Source organism: Glycine soja, chromosome 1 (assembly GCF_004193775.1).
Source record: "Glycine soja cultivar W05 chromosome 1, ASM419377v2, whole genome shotgun sequence".
Classification (NCBI taxonomy): domain Eukaryota; kingdom Viridiplantae; phylum Streptophyta; class Magnoliopsida; order Fabales; family Fabaceae; genus Glycine; species Glycine soja.
The window spans coordinates 46,185,737-46,196,390 of record NC_041002.1 but is presented as its reverse complement, the minus strand read 5'-3'; positions in this window follow the sequence as shown (position 1 = coordinate 46,196,390).

The window sequence follows — 10,654 nt, the reverse complement described above, 5'->3', positions numbered from 1 at the left end:
GTAGTTCTTTGTGTATAACATCGGTTATGAGTAGATAACCGATGTTAATATTCAAATGTTCACATCAGTTATTTATAACTAACCGATATTAATGTACAAGAGTTGACATCGGTTATCTACAGATGACCGATGTTAAAATACAAACGCTGACATCGGTTATACACAAATAACCGATGTTAATTTACAAACGTTAACATCGGTTTTCTATTACAACCGATGTTAAGGTTCATGTCGACATCGGTTTTTGTAAATAACCGATGTTATTTATGATATTAACATCGGTTTTTGTTAATAACCGATGTTATTTTCAAGTATTTTTTTATATATATACTTTCTGTTTTTACAGTAAACCCAAAATTGTACCTGTCAAATGCAATTTCAAGCCCAATTCACAGCAAATAAACATTTTATTCTGCTTTCAAGCAGTTTTAATGATAATAAACATCAAATAATTGATTTATCATAAAGAACAATCATCAAATGAATTCAATGTTCATATTACATAGAAAATGTCAAAAATGTTAAACCAAAGTAAACTAAGGAAAAAACCACTGTGGAGCATCAAATAATTGATATATATAAGTGGAAGTTTTATGTAAATGACGTACCTTGACGACAATCCACCTAGCAGAAGCCTTTGATTTAGGCTGTGGAGCATCATCAAGACCTTTTAAAGCACTATTCCAGATGAGTAACAATTAAAAGCTGGTGTTGTACGTTGAGGTATTACAATGCAAATGTATTGAAAAGAACACTAGGTGTCTGGTCTGTTATGCAATGAGCAAAACCAGACAACTAGGTGTTCCTTCGGCAGGATGACCACCATCTGCCAGTGTCCGCTGTAGTGGAACCTAAAATGGGTTAGTACATTAGTAAACATTAATTAAATTTAGTTATTTTGTGACTTACCCATTTAGGTAGGCTCCAAGATAGACATCGCGTTGTGAACTTTGCATCCAACTCTTTATGTAACTTTCAGACTCAAACTGCGATTGCCCAGACCTCTGAATGGACTGTGGCTCAAGGAATCCATAGATATCAGAATTCCCCACTCGCATACATGTTTAAGTGAGATGCCTGTTTATGTTAAGTCAAAGTTAAATATTTATGAATTGAAAGCAATAACTTAGGTAATTAAAAGTAATATAAAATGACTTACAGAATCCACAACTGTAACACTGATATGCTGAGACATTGACCACCGTGTGCGATTTCGGAGAGGTCTTCGTGCTTTATGTAGAGGGGGAAATCTGGATTAAAGACCCCAAACACGGTGGCATCCCATCTAACCTGATAAGGCCTTAAGAAAAGCTCTGGGATGGTCAATGTCATTAGATAAAGCGGATCATCGACCTCCGGATCAGGCTTCGGAGGTGGTTTTGCCGGAGACACGGCTACCTGTTCATGAAACAAAGTTAAATAGCCTAATTGGAGGCACGTTTAATGAATTAATTTAAAAAGAAGAAACATATAGTAAGGACAATAAGTACTTGTTGTGATAAAGACTTGACCAGATGTGTCGGCTAAGCAAGGAAGGTGTGAAGTGCCTGCCCCACTAAGGAAACCTCATCAGTGGGTACAGGAACTGGAGCATCTGCATCTGTAACCTCCTCCACACTCACTTTTACTTGGCCAAGCAACAAAGGAGTGTTATGAACAACAATGGATCCCTCATAAACTCTCCCCATGGCAACCAGGCGGGCAGGATCTGCTTCTATGTACAAGCCGCACCTGTCAGAGTCACCGGTCTCAGGATCGTTTCCTGAGGGATCAACACAACTCCCTTTTGTGCTCACTCGAGGACCGGAGGGACCAACCAGAGGCTCAGGAGGCACTGCAAGTCCCTGAGATTGCATCTGCGACTGAAGCTGGGACTTCATGTGGCTGAAGGATGCCATGACCTGCCTCATCACTTTCTCTGTGATGGACTCCTCTAGCTGGTCCCTGATTTGATGGGTCAACTGCTGCAATTCGTCAGGAGGTAGGGAGGAAGCATTGCGGGACGTCCGTGGAGCCGATCCAAAGTATTGCTTGATGGTGACACCGGCTCTAGCAGCACGGACACGTCCAGGGTGCTCTGGACGTCCAATAGCAACGGCGAGAACATCTTGACGTCCATGGGGGACGAAGGATCCCTGTGTGGCCTGCTCCTCAAAGGAATCCTGCACAGAAAACACATAATGGTACATGGCATTCACAAAATATTGAAATATAATTCTAATGGTTAGTTGAAAATGACTTACAATCTTCTTAGCGATTTCCTTTGCAGCCTCAGTCGTCATCTCCCCTGTTTTTTTCGTGCGGGCCATCTTCCACTTCACGTGGTGTCTGACCGGAGATGGAGGGTCGATGACACCATCAACACTTCCTGACTGTGCAGCTTCCTCCAGCTTCTTCGTCTTCTCAGCCAGGAGCTTCTGCTCCAAATAATCATAACCCCCACGAGACAAAACGTGGGGGGCAGTATTCTGCTTTTGGATGACCTGTGCCTTCTTGCGCACATCCTGAAAAAATTAAACAATAATGTTTGAAATTGGTAGAATGAAGTATAAAAACATCATGTTTTTTTGAAAAACAACTTAAATGGCAAGGAACATACCTCCCAAGAAGGGTCTCTGCGAGTCTGGCAAAACTGGGCCCACTTTTCCTTGCTGATGCCGTATTTCTCACAGACAGTGTCCTCGACACCGTCCTGATTGGCTGCAAGGGCTCATTTCCTTGTGAGGTCTAATTTAAACTGCCTCCATCTCTCCCCCACGATCTGCAGTAACTTCCTTTTCATCCTACTGTCAGAAGCCTCTGAGATATCAAATTCCGCTTGACAACATCAAATAAATTTTATTTGTTACAATAATGTATTTTTTGGCTATTAATTAAACAAAATCAAATAAGAAAAGAAAAATACATGAATATCCTCCCAAATCAGGTCCTTCTGAGTAGTAGGGACCTCCTTCCAGTTCTCGTAGGTGACGTCCACCTTATCACGCGCCACAATCCCCAAATATGTTCTTAATTTCTTCTTGTGGGGACCGTCGGCCTTCCCGATAGCAGGATCAACATGCACCACTGGTCTCTCAGCACCAGGTGGTCTAGTGGACAACGATCGTAGACGTGAGGCTTTGCATGTCCACTTCATGGCAGACGGCGAAGCCGATGCATCCGAAGAAGGAGGAGGAGGAGGAGGCAGGTGGAGAACCCATGATCTTTTATACAATAACATACAACAACATACAAAATAGGATTAATCAAAAGAGGATCAGTCATAAGTTTTTTTTGGAAGGCAAAAGTATAATATTATTAATAAAACATAACTGGACCAGAGGTACTTAGGAGATCAGATACAAGACACCCAAGGTGCCACCTTCCAAAAACATAAAACCCAACAAAACCCACCACAGAAGGAGACAAGACAAATTAACCAAAGGACTCTGAAAGATTGGTAGTTGTGCTTTTTAATTGTGATTTGGGGCAACCATGTTATAAAAAGTCTATTACATGTAATCAACAGTCAATGTATGCTTGATGGAATATAAATACTATATCTTCATAAATACACATGTACATGGCATCCTTAGGACTTCATCCAGCTGATGTTTGTCGCCAGTTTCATCATCCACCACCCTTTTCTTCTCTGCCTTCTCACGTTTGTTGTTGTTAAACCCATATTTATGCCTTCTTCCCTTCATGTCTTGTTTTATCACAACTTTAGCCGAATTTCCTATCTTCAACACAGTTGAATCTCCTGTCTTATTCTCCAATGACACACTTTGATGGCCTGTATCTCTTTTCTTCGTATGTTCTAGTGGTTCAGCTTCATAATGCATAGAGCAATCTGAATTTTCCAGTGATCACCAAAGGCTTATGCATCAGCATTGACACTCTCTACCCTCTTTGGTTTATGCTTCTGTGTTGCATTCCGTGCTTCCTCCTTATAACTCTCAGATTTATTGGAGGTCTCACTAGAAGAATCAGCACCAATTCGTGCCTGTTCCTCCTCTACCAGCTCAATATCTTTCGTTTCACCTTTGCTTTTGTAAACTACACTGTAATTTACAAAACAAAAGTTGAAAGGAAAGATATTGAGCTGGTAGACGAGGAAGAAACACAGATTGGTGTTGATCGTTCTAGTGCAACATCTAATAAATCTGAGATTTATAAGGAGGAAGCACGGAATGCAGCACAGAAGCATAAACCAAAGAGGGTGGAAAGTGTCAATGATGATGCAGAAGCCTTTGGTGATCACTGGAAAATTCAGATTGCTTTATGCATTCTAAAGTTGAAGCACTAGAACATACGAAGAAAAGAGATACAGGCCATCAAAGTGTGTCATTGGAGAATAAGACAGGACATTCAACTGTGCTGAAGATAGGAGATTCGGCTAAAGTTGTGATAAAACAAGACATGAAGGGAAGAATGCATAAATATGGGTTTAACAACAATAAACGTGAGAAGACAAAGAAGAAAAGGGTGGTGGATGATGAAACTGGCGACAAACATGAGTTGTATGAAGTCCTAAGGATACCATCTAAAAGAAAATACCGATGCCTCTATCAGAGAAAAATGTAGTTGCCACTTACTTGCTTTGGTGACCTCTGTCTCTGTAGAAAATTACATTAGACGATGTTAATCAATTCTCCTTCATCATGATCATTTCGATTAGCATGAACGTCGTCAGCTTCTTCTTCTCCGACAATGTTAGGAGTGATTTGAGCGGTCAAAGGACTAACATAGGTCTCCATGTATGAATCATCATCTTCTACATTAACACCAATTGTTTTGCCCTGCAGAATCACGCACCACCTTTCATCACAAGGGTCTTGCACGTAAAATACTTGTCTAGCTTGTTCTGCCATGATGAAATGGTCATTGTGGTAACCAAGTTTCTTTAGGTCTACCAACGTAAATCCTATATCATCGGTGCGCACACTGGTGTTGCTGTCAACCCATTTACATTTGAAAACACATACCATAAATTTCACATAGTTAAGCTCCCAAATTTCATCAATGAACCCAAAGTAAGGGATGGAAGCTACACAGGGATTGGCGTCATTGACACTTGCAAAGTGTTGAGATTCAGCCCTTAGGGTGACCCCGCTGTTCTGCATTGTACTTTTGTCATCTTGTGCTTTTGTGTAAAATGAATACCTGTTTATGTAACTAATTTCAAATGCTGGGTTTCAAGGGTGCTTATTCTTTATTATTGTAGTTGGGTATATGTGTGTGTGTGTGTGTATCATGAGGGTCTGTGTGTATCATGAGTACCAATGCTGTGTTAGCCATTCTTTGCAGATCAGCCAACAAACTGAAGATATATCTGCAAAGAATGGGAAATTGGGATTGAAATTGATACCAATGTGAAGAGAGAAGAGGTGGAGAAACTGGTCAATGACTTCATGGCGGGAGAGAAAGGAAACAAAATGAGACAAAAGATCATGGAGTTGAAGAAGAAGACAGGGGAAGCCAGTACACCCAGTGGTTGTTCATTCATGAACTTGGACAAATTCATTAAGGAGGTGTTGCTTAATTAGATAAACCGAAAAAGTTTCTTCTAGAAATCAAAATTCTCCTTCCTTGCCTTGAGATAGAAAGCCTCCACAATTATTGGATTTTGCCCTTAACGTCTTAGCATCGGATTCTCGCTCCTCTTCTGTTCCTTTTGTTGTGGTCCTAAAACATCATAATGATCCTCTTCTCATTATTTCAGGAACCAATCAAGGCTGCATAGAAATCTCATGTACCTAGCTGCAATAGCTGATTCTCAACCACAACCATCTCCATTGGCTGGTCAGGTACATCATACTGTTGGGGATATCACTGCAACAGCCTTTCTTAGTGCTTCAACAGTAGCAAGGCATGCACAACCAACTTGGCATGAGCTCCAGTGGAAGTCAAGGCCTCCACATGCTGCAAAGTGAAGCCACTAATGTTGGAGGTAATGCAACCATAGGAACCGGAGGAGGGTTTCCGGACTTTGTACGCATCGGTAGTGGCAAGCAAGATATTGGAATCTCTAGTGAAGGCGGAGGAGGAAACTCTAGTGGCCACTCTGGTGATGGTGGTGAGACGCTTAATTACCTTAAAGTTGCTGGTGATGGAAACTGAACTACCCAGGGAGAATGGTAAAAGTTTCCTTGGCCCTTAGCCGTTTATTGAGTTAATTAGGAGAATTAGGCAGTGGAGATTAAGTAGGGAAGGGAAGGAGGAAAGCGAAAAGTTGCTGCTTAGATATCTTGTCCGTTAATCTTATGCTAAAGGCAAACTACCTTAACGTTTCTGTAGTACTGGTATTTTCTGTCTCTGTGTGTGTGTGTGTGTGTGTGTGTGTGTGTGTGTGTGTGTGTGTGTAGGTGTGTAGGTGTGTGTGTTTCTGTGTGTGTTGAAGAATTGGTTTGGGATGATTTTTGGGGGGAGATGACTTTCTTGGTGACGCTGCGATGCACTGTGTGTTTGCATAAGATACTGTCTTCCATTATTTTCCTTATTCTAATGATTGTGCCGCGAAGCAAAATAGGGAATGAAAATAGAGAATTGTGAAGGGGAAGGTTAAATCGAAATCTTCCAAAAGGTTAAAAAAAGAAGAAAGATAGAAAGAAATATTAAGACATGGTCGGGACTGATGATAGGAATAAAGAGAAAATAACCACTTTTGACATCATGGGGGTATGTGAGAGAAAGAAAAAGAAAAAAGGGAATTATTCAGATGATGTTGATTCCAATAGTGTTGAGAAGGTAGTAGCTATGTGGGAGAGGAGACTTTCGTTGCAACTTCTGCTTGCTGCCTTGAATGGAAAGGATTCTGCAGTAGCTATGTGCAGATTCTGCAGGCTCATGGGTACTACCACTGCTGAGCTGTTGTTGAATCGGTAAAGAAGAACAAGAGTTCAGTTTCTGCTGATAAGTCCCTAACACTGATTTCCATGTTTTATAGGTTTAAGGATACTTGGGTGTGGGGAGCTGCATGTAATGGGATCTTCTCTACCAAAAGTTCAATAAAAAAACATATATATAGATAATACAAGAGAGAGAGAAGGGCAGTGGCAGTCACAACATATATATAGAGAAGGGCAGTAGATAAAATTACAAAAACATTCAACACTAACAATGAACAAGTTCTGAGAGTTAAAATCACAGTAAATACTTCAAAGATATCAGTCCAATGAAAGAAAGGTCATGTAGAGAGGCATGAACATATCAGTCCAATGAAAGAAAGGTCATGTAGACAGGCATAGCATAAGTTACAAATATATCAGTAATGCATACAACAACAATTTCAAATTAGTTTTCGAATCAAAGATATAAATACCTGAGTTCGAGGCTTTAGCACAATTGACTTTCTAGCAATGACCGCAGGACCAGTTTGAATTTTCAAACAGCAATGACCACATGATCAACAATGGCTAAAATCGCTCCTAATGGAATCTGAAAATAGTATGGCAGCAGAATTTAATGTTTAGCAAATTAAATAAAAAAAAGCTAAATGACATTATAAATAATATACTTGATTCTGTCCTGCATCCATTTCCTTCCCTCTATCTAGTTTGGAGTCTTATACTCAAATTACCTGCTGACTTTCTTCTATATTCACTCTTGCATTTGTGGGAGCTTGTGATTATGCTTAGTCATGTTAATTTCTTCTATATTCACTCTTGCTTGTGGCTAATATTTATGCCCCCTGTGATTTAGAAGGTAAAAGACAGCTATGGCAGTCTTTGAGTACAAGGAAGCTTCAATCTCAATTGGGTAGAGGTATTAAGTGGGCCTCTATCAGGAATTTGGTTGGGAAGCATAAGATAGATCTTCTTTGTTTGCAAGAAACAAAGAGGGATTCCATTGACAGGGCACTTTGTCAGGCTCTGTGGGGTCACTCAGACTTTGATTGGGAATCATTTCCTGCGGACAATACAGCTGGGGGGCTTCTCTGTGTCTGGAATAACAATAACTTCCAGGTTGATATTAAAATAGCTTAAAGGGGTTTCATCATGTTGGAGGGGGTATGGCTGGTAGAAAGTCAGAGGGTAGTGGTGGCTAATATCTATGCTTCTTGTGAGCTAGAAAGCAAAAGACAGTTATGGCAGAGGCTATATTTAATGAAGAATCAATCCCAGGTTCAGTGCTGGTGCCTTGTAGGGGACTTCAACTGCATCAGACACCCAGCTAAAAGAGTGGGAAGCACTCTTTGTAATCCAGACACTAATCTTACAGCTGAATTTAACGTGGTCAATGTGGACCTTGTCTGTATCCAAGAAACCAAAAGGGAGAATTTTAATAAGAGCATTTGTCAGGCCATTTGGGGGGACTCGACTGCTCAGTGGGATTGTCTTCCTTCTGTGCAGGCTACTGGTGACTAAAATAATTAGCTTTTTTGCTCCCTGACACATTAGTTATAGTTTTTATGTGTTGTGTAGCACTTAGATTAAAAGAGTGTAAGCAAGAGGCAGAAGAAAGGAAGGGAGAGATATGGAGGAGTTTTTTTTGGCAATGAAACTGGTTTTTTCAGTTGTTGTTGTGGGGATTCTAAGCTGGATTCTTTCTGTGTATGGTAATTTGTGGCATGAGTCTCAAAGGGTGAGGAAGAGGCTACAAATGCAAGGTATAAAAGGGCCTCCACCTTCTTTTCTACATGGGAATCTGCCTGATATGCAAAGAATTCAATCTCAGGCCAAAGCTGCTTCCACTTGCAACTCCGACCATTCTGATAAGTTTCTAGCACATGACTACACTACAACCCTCTTCCCCTATTTTGAACACTGGAGGAAACAATATGGTACCCTTCTCTTACTTTTGATCAATTAATCTTAACCATTTTTTAAAAAATGTATTATGTATGTAAACAAAACTGGTGCTGAGGATGTTGGATAACTACAAACCTGGTTAAAAAATTCTGCATTTTTTTATTATAGATTTAGACCTGTTTGAATAAATTTATTCTTAACAGAAGAAAATAAAGAAATAACTTAAGGACTTATGCTTATATAAGTGTTCTCATCTAATTTCTTTAAAAGTTGAAGTGTATAAGTGTATGCTTGTTTACTCGTCTAAGACATGTGTATCCTATGATTTTTGCGTCAAGAATTTCAAAGGGCAGAGAAGCTAGACTTTTTAGCTTCTCAATCGACGTGGATCTTTTGCCTCAAATTCTGAACCAAACAGGTTATAAGTTTGTTTTTATGAAGCCCATGGAAATTCGAATTCACCACTTTTCATTTCCTTATTCCTTCCCCCTTAAACCCTCATTCTCAACCACTCAAACAGATTATAACGGCTGCGTTTACTGTGTCGTTTCTGAAGCTCCAAACATTAGTTCACACTTTCCAAAGCACATAACCAAAAAAGAACAACACTACTAAAAAAACCATTGATTATGTTCAACAGAATTATAATCCAAATACACCCTCAATTGATTTTAACTTCTTATTTTCTTTTCTTAATAAGAATTTAGGAAGAAATTTATCCTAAAGTATGGAGTAAAAAACTATGGGCGTGTCAAATAGTTTCAAATTTTGGCAATCATGAATTTAAAGATAGGTTATTAACTTTTGCCGAAAGTCTAGCTAGGTGCATTTGTGCCTAAATGAGCAACTCTGTTCGAGCACTAATTTCAACAAGACATGGTGCTATCACGTTTTTTTTTTCCAGTTTTTGCAATGTTTTCTTGGGGACTTCAATAGCATTAGAAGTTCAGAGGAAAGAATCAGCTTATCTCAAAGAAGGGCAGATTCATATGACATTTCAGCTCTAAGTACATGCTTCAAAGAACAGGCTTCAGCTCTAAGTGGATCAAATGGATTGAGGGGTGCCTCAATTCTGCATCCATTTCGGTCTTGGTCAATGGCAGAGAAGTACCCTAGACTTTATTCAGTCTCATTGCAACAACATCAACTCATTAGATCCATGGGAGTGTATCAAGGCATGGGGTGGGAATGGAACTTTCCTTGGAGAAGAGCCTTGTTTGACAATGAGATCACCTCAGCGGCTAACTTTCTCAGAGATATTGCAGAAAATAAAATCCAGCAACAGGGTTTAGATACTTGGGAGTGGTCTGCAGATCCAGAAGGACAATATTCAACTCGCAGTGCCTATGATCTGATAGGAGAAGAAGCAAGAGACAGCAGTCAGGAGGAATGTTTTGAGAAGCTTTGGAGGATAAAGGTTCCAGCTAGGTTTCTGGTGTTTGCGTGGAGATTATTAAGAGATAGGTTGCCGACAAGACAAAACTTGCAGAGAAGACAGATACAGCTCACAGATTCACTTTGTCCTCTCTGTAGAACCCAACAAGAGGATGCATCCCATCTTTTCTTTCACTGCAGCAAAGTTCAACCCATATGGTGGGAAACCATGTCATGGCTGCAAGTTAAGGGTGCTTTTCCATTAAGCCCAAAGTAGCACTTCCTTCATCATTTGGGTGTTCAACCTACTGGTGTAAGAAATAATAGATGGCAATTTTGGTGGCTAGCTTTAACCTGGTCCATTTGGAAACTTAGAAATAGTATAGTCTTCTCTAATGCGAATTTTGATGCTAATAAGCTGTTTGAAGAAGCCATATTCCTTCTATGGTCTTGGCTTAGGAGTTTTGAGAAGGATTTCATAGTGCATTTCAATCACTGGTCAAGCAATTTACCACAAAGTTTTATGTATCAGCAGGGGATTGCATAGT